Here is a 10867-nt window from a genome sequence, read left to right as displayed (position 1 = left end):
TTTCAGAAAAAGTATGATTATTAACCAACCGTATAGGATATAATAATAGAAATACTCTCAATCGACAGCCAGATAATTTATCTTTAATTTGGTATATGATACAATATATATCATGCCGTATAAATGTCACTAGGTATCCAGAAACATCGGAAAACAGCCAGATTTCAACTGGTCGGACACTGTGGTGTCCTCCGATAAACACGCTAGGGCTCTAATGGGTAGTTCAAAAACCACTGCATGTCAACACTTCAGCTTCATAGGAATTTAAGTTTGGTAAAAAACAAACAAAAGTTTTGTTGCTCTACGTGCAAGGGACAGGGTGCGGCATACAAGATGTTGGACCACAACGTGTAATGGTGGACAGCAAGCGAGTTTGAACATTTCACCACCATGGGCTTTTCTGGCATATCACAGTAAAACAGGCTGATCCAATTTCCATTAGAACTGGTTTTTTCTGATATATGTACAAATCTTAATGTTTTCTTAGACTGAGTTGTCCCTTTAATTTGAATAATAAATAATGAATAATTTAATAATCAGCTTCAGACAATGCCACCGAACTTAGTATAATAAGTTAATATAAAGTGAACCATAATGGTATGTTTATGGGAATTCAAACCATTTTATATTTTATTACATGTCTTAGGAAGTTGATTAACAAGCTGCTTCACATACAATAACATGTGATTAGTTGAACAAACCCACTATATGGCGTACAGAGTTGGCACTTATATATGTATTACAGCATTATAACGTAATCTATCATGTTTAAAACTTTGAGGGATCTCATTCAGCTAAGACATTTTCTATCGACATTAACTATTATTCTCGATTGATATAGATTCATAATGCTGTATCATTGTCAGTGCCTTTATTAAGGACAATTCAATTTTTGTACTGACCTTTAGTGCCAGTTTTAGATAGGGATCCATATGCAGTTATTTTTTTGTATCAGTATGCAGTTATTTTTTTTTGTATCAGTATGGTCAAAATTCAACTATTGTAACACTAGGTACTATTGATATAGGTTCGGGCTATATGCCAATTGGTGAGGCACACGTTCTTGTACAATGCAAGTTTATTATGGTCTGGTTTAGAGGACACTCCATCCCCGCACTGCTATGCCTGTCCGCCATATTGACGTCTTGGTCGAAGCGCAACGTTATAATGACGTCATGTAATGGTGACGTCACAATACATTCACGTCCAATTTCGCGCCAGTTCAATAGTGCCCGCTTGCCCGGGCACTATTGCAAATAGCACCCATGTGTGTAGCAGATCAGAATCCAGTATTCTGTCACGTGATGTACTAACCATAATTAACCCATGAATTATTCACACTATATATTGATTATAAGCACATATCAATTCAAGATATTGTTAGTACAGGTTTTTTCCAGTTGTGTTTGAATTCGTGACCAGTTAGTTATAATTATTGTATATGTATCCCTTATCTAAATATATATTATAATATGAATTTACACACTCACTGTGTATGCATAGCATAGTAGGGCCCATCAAATTTTACTAATTATGATCAACTAATCAACCATGCGATGTTTATTCATTGACTTCATTTTTTGAAATTTAAATATTCCAATATATAAATGATATAATTATTACAATATAAGATGAAATATTAAAAAAAAATGAAACAAAAATGTTGGGCTAGTTCCAGATATTAACTATGGTAGTAGCTACCGTCTCCTATGCACAATACACAGTATAAATTAGATTAATTACTTCTGCATGAATAAGTTTTATCATTTATGCTTGGCTTTATCACTATTGGGCAACATGTCGCGTTCACCATCTAAGAGACGCAAGACAGCTGGAAGTAGTAAGGCAGCAAGGCAAAGCAGGGAAATGGAATCGGGGCGTGTCGCAGATTTACCAGTCAACCTGGTTGAGGTGATGCAATCCTGTATCACTGCGGCTATCCCCGATATCACAAAGGCTGTATTGAATTCCATCGCACAGGAAAATTCTGCAATCGCAACAGCTACTTCTATCAGCCGTCCACCACCTGTTCCAAATGCAAATGCACCATCAGTACAGGGATCGGTGGCGGAACCAGCTTTTATTGACCTCACTGGAACATCAAGCTGGGGGTATGAGGAGGAACTACCTCCTAAAAGGAACTTGTGAAAGCCTATTGATCTGGATTAAGACCCCAACATCAAATCCAAAATTGTGGCGGATGAATATATAGACATTGGACTTCTCCTTTACCCCAGTAAAAGCACCATTAAAGAGAAATTTACAACGGAAATTAAGGAGGGCTCGCTGTCGTTGGTTAAACTTCAGCAATCAAATACAACAGACACTGTCTCTCAATGGCCTAGTTGTTTTAGTGTGATTGGGGAAGTATATTCTAAACGCCACCCCGAACTAGGGCATTCATTCTTTCAATATGCTCGTAGGATACAAAATATAGCCGAGGAATCTGGTGATGCCGCGGCTATCTCTTATAATAAATCCTTTCGTCTCTGGCGCAAACAGGAGCCAGCGGACTATCCATGGGAGCAACTGAATGTTGCGTTATATCATGAGGTCTTAGGAGCGGGTTTAAATTCGAAACTTGTCAGCGAAGACAGTTGTGCACATACCGACACATTTGTGAATACTGTGGAGGAAACCATGACAGATCCAGGTGTCCAAATCCCAAATCAAATCAACCCCCAAATTCTGAGAAAAAATAACTCTGTAAATCACAAACCAATCATGGGCACAATGTTCAAAACTCAAAATGATCAGGGGGTTACAAGGTGTACTTCCCTCCCCTATTGAGGGATACCCAGAAAAAGACTTTTTGCAGTTAGGGTTTCAGTTTGGCTTTTGCATTCAATATACTGGGAAAAGGGGAACACCAATCTTGCTCAAATTTGAAGTCGGCTAAGGATAATATCAAACTCTTCAAAAAAGATAGATAAGGAGGTTGCAGCAGGTACAGTTGGTGGTTCATTTAAAAATTTACATATGCCAAATTAAAAGTTATCTCTTTTAGGTCAATTTTCAAAGAAAGGTTCTAATGACTACAGGGTCATACATCATAAATCATTTCCGTCAAGAACTTCAATTAATGATAGTATACAGCAGGAATTTAAGGCAGTCTCATATCAAACCGTCGATGACGCTTCAAAACTTTGTATTCCCCACAAATTTCTCCTTACTTGGTATTTTCGTACGCATCGGGAAAGATTATGTATCCTAAATTTGTGTTTTATGTCATTCTGATGACGTCACTATGGACATTACGTATTGCAACTGGGATGTACGTGGTTTATTTGTTTGTTTTCTTGATGTTTATCGCTTGATGATTCTGTTGTTATATTATAGATGATGGTTTTGAAGTCAAAACATTCCCCGGTCTGAAAAAAAACACCCTTAGCTCTACGTTTGAAAGAGTATGATGAGGAGCATATCGATAACTCAATTTGGCTAGACTTATAAAGGAGCACCAATTGGACAAATACTCTCTCAGCGAGTTAGAGACAGAGTTTCAAAATCAGACGGGAAAGGCCTTGAGGACAATTACTAGTTTGACGGGGAGAGAGACAAGGCAGTGGCGATGATGTCTAATTTTGGAACACATCTAGTATAGCGGACCCCATTTTTTCCGCGAAATATCACGAGTTTATTGACGGCGACCTGTATATATAGAGACCGCGTGAGCGGGCGGTCAAAAATGAAAAATATGGGGTTTTATGCAATAAAATGTTAAAATTTGAGCTTACCGTGTCCTTTTTTGGTTAAAAACTGAAGTTTTCAACAAAGTTTTTAACTAGGAATCCTGGCAAAAACATTGTACAAAGTACGGGGGGAAAACCCAGCATTTCTTTTTGGTTGTCAACTGAGCACGCGCTGAGCATGCGCAATAAGCGATTTCACGGACTTCGATTTTGTTTGTAAACAAAAATACACGTGTGATTTATACAATGGTTTTCCGATTGAAGGATTTATATAAGAAGAGTGATAACCTGGAAACTTTTATACTCTGGTTGATTGAAATTGGATTGATATTCAGTTTAGAAGGTAAACATTGTGCAAAATGTGAAAAAGGGAAGTTTTATTTGAGAAAAGATAATACCTTTTCAAGTGACTTACATTGCTGGAAATGCAGTAACAAAAAATGTCAGAAAAAAGTGAGTGTGCGCAATGGAAGTTGGTTCCATAACAGCAATTTGACACTAGAAAAATGTTTATTAATCACATATTTTTGGGTGTACCAATGTAGTGAAAACTACGTAAAACACGAACTTGAAATGTCAGGATAAAAAGGATCTGTTATTTTAATATAGAGATTTGCACATGAAATAAAACGGAAAGTAGTTTAATTTGTCTAGGGACCGACTGACCTCGATCTAATTTGAGGGTACTATACTGGGTAATCTATTCTAAGCTATTCTACACATGTAAATGGGTACAAAAAAGTTAAACACAACCTACCAAAATGTAAACGTAAATAGCCAGAAGCGTATGGGAGACTTTTTTATCTACTGTCACATATGCGAACATCGTCAATCTGTTATATAGCCAGGTCGTATTTGAAAGCTGAGTGCCTACTTGCTAAATGACTGTCTCTGTATCGCATAGCCAGAAGGTATGGAGCTACTACTAATAAAGGGTCTGGATGCCACTGTACCCTATCGTAGCAGTTGTGTCAAGGGGAAATCCAACATACTCTCCATTCTGTTTACATGGCATGTACTACGCATGGTACTAGTAGCCAGGGTCACGAACTATCAGTAACCACGTGTAACTAGGTCTCGCAAGACTTGTTTAAAAACATTATAAGCCAGGGTATCAACTACCTACAAATAATGGTCTGTCTCTAAAGGAAATATCATATGCAGGGTTTGAACCTTACAGGGAGTTGTAGGATGGTCTGGCTCTGTACGCTGTCGGCACAGCATGGTTAGTGATATACCTACTGTAATGGTATGGCCTCAGGTCCACTATATGCCAGGGTAAGACCTACCTACATGAATATGATCGCAGTCTGGCTCAAAACATGTACGCAAATACGCACTAAATGCGGAAAATCATTGCTCCTACGACTACTGTTTAATGATTTCTGGCTTGATCTCTCTTAGCAGGGGTCTTCTGGAACTACCAATGTTATGGGAGTTGGCACATTCCTTGTACTATGAGGGAATCTTCAGGGTACGTTTACCTGGCTTACCAACTAGTACGTTGTCAAGTGGCAAACGTGTTAGTTATGGAGCGAATTTTGTATGCCTTTCTAACAAAGTTGATAAAACCTAAGCGCTTCTGGTTCTGGTGACTAATGTAGCCAAGGTTTATTACTGTACCCATTCTGTATTATGGCTAATGCTATGTACTATTAGAAAACATACAGACGGTAATCAGTGACTCCATATTGAATAAATATTACTGCATAACATGTACTTTAGCAGGGTATTGTACACAATTTTGGCTTGTTTTATACTGTTTGGTCGGGCTCAGTACTACTAAATGGGTATGATCTTACTTTTCTGAGTTCTTCCTCTTGTACACTAGTAAAGATCAAAACCTATGCATTGAAAGTATTGTAATTTTTGAAATTGAGTCGATAACTTTTGGGCGATGAGCTAACAAATCAAAAGCCTCATCTTGATTGGGAGTAATGAAAAAATAGCCTATTGGCACACCCAAACTTTTAAATCCTGAGTTTGTCCATGATCTAAGCGCATTAAAAATCGTACTCAACGGCGCGGACCACCAATTCAAGATATTGGGCCATTAGATCATGTTAATCGTCTGAAGAGAGTGGAATTACCTTGGTATTTAACATAATACAAATATCATCTGTACTCTATTACACTATGAAACACCATAACCTCTATCTCAGCACTATTTTACATGTTATAGTTACAAATTACATAAATGTGAAGTAGAATATCGACCAGTGTAAAACTTGCCACATTGCGTGTAAACTGTCTCTGTACAATTCCACTGGAACAAACATTAGGGACATTAATATACCTCACTGTATACAATGTTAGAAATAAAAAGGATTTTCTCGCATTTTGGTATATTTTATTGAAATATACTATAATGTATGTGGTTCTCATTTTTTATGAATAACATCGTATTGGCTACCTACGCTCTGCATTCTCTCTCTCCACTCGACTTTTTTGTTATCTTTCGACATTACTGGAGTTCTTCACTAATTTCTTCACAATTGTGATTGAAAGCGGGAAATTCTACTTGCATCAGCTTCATATCTATTTTAATGGTCTCATAATGTCAGGTTACAATGCAACAATTACTTTCAACAGTTCCACTTAATTTGTACGAATGTGCAGTCCGCTTTAAAATATTCTAAAGTGTACGCTATATCTTGTTCTAAGCGACTTACTCTACCAATTTGAACGATTAATTTCTTTATATTACGTGTATATAAACCTAAAACATATATCGGGGTCAGAGATCAGGTCCTGGTAAATGGAATAGGTTTGGATTATCTTTAGCAATGAATCTGCGCGCTCTTTCTAACATAACACACTACTTGTGGCTTCAAGACTCCAGGATTTAGACCAAGAGGTAAAATATGGGCCCTGTATTATCAATCGGCTGGTCATTGCCGAGCCCTTGGTTCGTAGATTCCAAGAAGGCGGTGGCTTAGGGTCAATCGTGAGTTTTATAATTTGGATTGTCTTGATCTGATCGAGCTTAGCTGGTTAAAAAATCTCAAGATGGTGCTGCAAAGTACAATCTTACGAGCGTGCTGTCGCCAGCTTGATTTGAATATTGAGAAAACAGTTTGTTCGAAAATATTCTTCCGATTCGTTATACTATCTGTGTAACCCTGGACACTTTGACATTGGATATCCATGTACATCATGAGTGTCCCCTGTTGGGCTCCGAGGTGGGTGGGAGGCACAGCTAGCGAATTGTAATTAACTCTAAAAGATGGCTTCCAAAAAACAAACAAAATGAACTACAACCAAAACTCCCCAAAAGGAATCAACCACAAATCAAACAAAGCAAAAAGCTCGTTACAACAAGCACATTTCCGCAAGTTTATGTCATGTTGCTCTTACACTGGATCGGCAAGACCACTGCAGGTTTATCACCTTAATATATTGGCGAAAGGGCATGCAAAGGCATTGCCGGCGATGTCGCAATATCTGTTAAGGCCCTTTTGGGGATCGGGTGATCTCCTGAAAGGAGGTGTTTTCCGCAAAGCAATCAAGCGGAAGAACCTCCTTGGAACCACCAGTTTTGCCGCACTCACTGTGTGTGTAAAACCACACTCATACATTGGAATGATTTGTGCAGAAAAAGCTGGATAATCGCAGTGTGTCGGGCAGAGCCTCTATCGCGGTGCATTGACAAAGTGAGGTGCTTGACAATTACCGTGCTGCATACTTCCTAGGAGGAGTGCTTTTTGAAATCAAGCAATTCGGTCTCAATGCATGGTGTGAACAGCGTCATCTTGACGTTCACAAGTCCAGAGTAGAAGTGGAGAGTCACTGGTCCGCAATCCTGAGCAGCACTTTTATCTGGAAATGTCGCATCGACAGGACACAACGTTACGCCACAGAGCGATGAATTCTGTTAGAGTTACGACACGTTAGCAAATGATGTACCATGTAGCTAGCTATCCTAATCTAATTGAGGTTGCACGGTTTAATCTGCATTCTGGAGGTTAGCGTGACGAATCAGTGAAAGACAAGATGTAGGTCGTCGAACTAGGATATGTCAGTAGGGGGGTGTTCTTCTGTGGCGCCGTGAGAGTCGACCGAACGAAAAATGCGACGAATGTGACATTGTAACGCGTTCCAACATCGGGACGTGGCATTCATTTGACTGGGTGTGGACATTCGCTGCGGTCATAGCTCGCCACTTGTCTCGCTTCTGACTCGTGATGAGGCGAGATATTACGTGTCAAAATATACTCCCAAAGGGGGTTCTCTGTTTCCCTCTGACTGTCACACGAGGTCTAGTGAGGATAAAAGTCGATGCGTTTCGAGACCTGAAATGAGTGGTCCAAACGCTATCTGCTCAGAGTCACCGGTCCGCGACAAAACAGATACAGTCTTTGCTGAGCAGTGTGTCGCAATCCTGTCAAAACATGGCGACGTCTCACGACACCCGCTCTACCCCGTTGTGAGTGACAAGCCTAACCTGGTACAAGGATGTCCCAGGAGTAGTTGGCTGATAGCTAATAGCCTGACGCAGTAATCAATGATGTGGGAGCCCTAAAAAGGGTTCAAGTCTGGGTTCCCAATTTAATAAGCACCCAACACGAAACCATAGACGAACAATAACCCCCTAGGAGCTGTAAAAACGGGCAATCCCAAAACCCCGCGTCTTCCAGAACTTACTGCCAACAACAAACAGGCATCCAGCGTATAGGCGTAGGGGTGATTTAACCGGAACAGATTAGAAAAATAAAGTTACCCGTGCCTCTCAAGTCATAGACGTGGACTGTCATCTAAGAAGGGGGGGCGGGGGGGGCCCGTCCTATTGACGTAAAAAAAAACCCTGAGAAAAGCTCAAGGTGAGCGACCAGCTTATGACACCACGCGCCAAGAAGAGGGCAACGCCACGACAAAAACCACAAATGTGTCAAAGCTGGTGGAGGCTAAACCACTGCACTAAACAAATCAAACCATCCAGTAATGATCGTAAGATTATAGTAAGTCACCTATCCTTCTGGACGGATACATCTTTGATGTTCTAAGCATCGACGACAGCGAGTTTTGGTGACCACACATATATCTGCGGATGACGCCACACAAACAAGGGTTACAACCATTACATTCAATTTAGTCACATCGTTCTGTACGTGCGTCTGAACAAGAAATGTCGCTCAGTGCCCATAACAATGTGAGTCTATCAACATTTCAAGCTATCATAGCTAATTGAAGGAAATTCGCTGATTTAAAGCGAACATAGAAGAAATGAGAAAGCGTATATCATTACTACAAAATAACCATCCATATATCACGGACATTCATAAGTGATAATAGATGGCGTGTAGATAGACAGCACCGATCGCATTGTTCTCCTCGAGCATTTTTCACTATACATCACATGAATCTCTCGAGTGACACAACGAGGTGAGCCGACCATCAATAACATAGTGGGTGTATGGGCTGGTGGCGTGCATAAAAAAATACGTTCTACATTCACAGGAAACACATCAAGTGCTAGGAAACTAACGGAGCCGTAAATCCTTATGCTAAACCCTGTGGCTATAGAGCAGACAGACGTTGCTTTCATGCACTATGTATCGAGAAAATAACATGTCTGTATGCATTAGGCTGATAACTTCTGGGCCCGTCTTGACCGTTCCAAAAATCTCTCAGTTTGTACGTTGTGATGAAATGAGTATTATCGTATTTCACAACTACCAGGGCCAGATAATATATATCCATGGGGGATTCCTTAACCTGTCATAAATATCCTCTTTGGGTGGCTGCTACCTCGAGGCAGTTGACGAATCAGAGGTAGAACTGTATTCGAAGAGTTTAATTGATAGATTAAACAGTCTATGATCCTTTATAGACATCCTATGCCTCGCATCATATTTTACAAACTCCTGACACTGTCTTCTCGCATTACCCACATTTGATTTATCGTTGTGCGTCATCCATCTAATGATCTTCTGTAATTAATGAGTTTGGATGGTCAACGGTGATCTCTGATGTGAGAAAGCGTATACCAACTTCCGCGAATTTATTATACAAATACTATAAAACTAATAGGTAGGCTCACGTGCATAAAGACATGTACAGGGAGCGTTGCTAATTAACACTCGTTGGGAATACAAATGACTCATTATAGGCGGAGACTTGATGTATTCAATTTGTAAAATATGTGTCTCTCGCGCAGAGGAGTCTCAATTGACGAGTTTAAATTTTTGAAGACACATCGTGTTGAGCACCCCTACAAAATTTTCACTAAGAATTTGTACGTCAGTTTCTTCTATCGGATTAGCGCAAAAAGTCCATACCAAAAAATCGCCGTAGGGCTAAACGGCTACAAAAGTTTCTGTGTCTTTCAAATGATTCATATTAAACAATAAGAATCTGGTTAGAAGAATATCCGCTGCTTGAGTGCTAGGTACCCCCCCGTGGCATATTCGCCAAACTGTCCTCTACTGACTGTTAGATCATATTTTAGTGAGATTGCGAGGGAGCAACAAGCTCGAAGGTCTATCAAAATCCGACAAGAAAAGTACTGTTGGAGAAATGAGTACAGGTCTGCAAACAAACAAATTCCAATACCATCTTCGAAGAAAGTTTTGTGAAATGGATGGAGAAAAAAAATCAGTGGGAAAAGAAAAAGCAACTGACCATCATCCCACCTCATTAACAACAATGAAATTTATTTTCTGTCTAAAAATCCGAAATAGCTGACAGGCCTTTGGCCATGATTTTTGGCAAAATCATTATATCGCAATCAAAAATCAACATTCAAAAAATTGCTCTCAAAGAATTTAAAATAAGAAAAGGAAGAAAGAGAGCTACGTTCTTAATTTGGTTGGGCATCGTTGTAATAGTGAGAAGTTAACCGAATGAGAGCCCTTCGAGTATATCCGCCAGTAATTTGGCATAAAGTCCCATTGAGTAAGAATCAATGGGACTCTGCGCAGGCTGGACCATACCGAGAAAATTCGCAGATATAACTGTTTAATGACACATTACCAGACTATATCACTGAAAATGTCTTTAAACTATGTGTTTAATCAATGTTTTACATTCTTTCATGGCAGAAGATCGCGACCTGAGTAGTTGGAAGGACTTACATAACTATGATAACCTTATGAACACACACTTCCGATAGCCCGAGGAAAGATGCTACTGAAGCCAATAACATATCGTCGGTCCGTACTTTTACATATATAAGA

The 10867-nt window shown here is 39.6% G+C and overlaps 1 pseudogene; it reads left to right on the top strand.

The window, feature by feature from the left end:
• Positions 1-1797: 1797 nt before the first annotated feature.
• Positions 1798-2702, top strand: LOC138310095 (uncharacterized; annotated as a pseudogene).
• Positions 2703-10867: the final 8165 nt, after the last annotated feature.

Source organism: Argopecten irradians, chromosome 16, assembly GCF_041381155.1.
Source record: "Argopecten irradians isolate NY chromosome 16, Ai_NY, whole genome shotgun sequence".
NCBI classification, from domain to species: Eukaryota; Metazoa; Mollusca; class Bivalvia; order Pectinida; family Pectinidae; genus Argopecten; species Argopecten irradians.
Note: the sequence above shows the minus strand (reverse complement) of the source record. Positions and strands in the feature narration are given on the sequence as shown.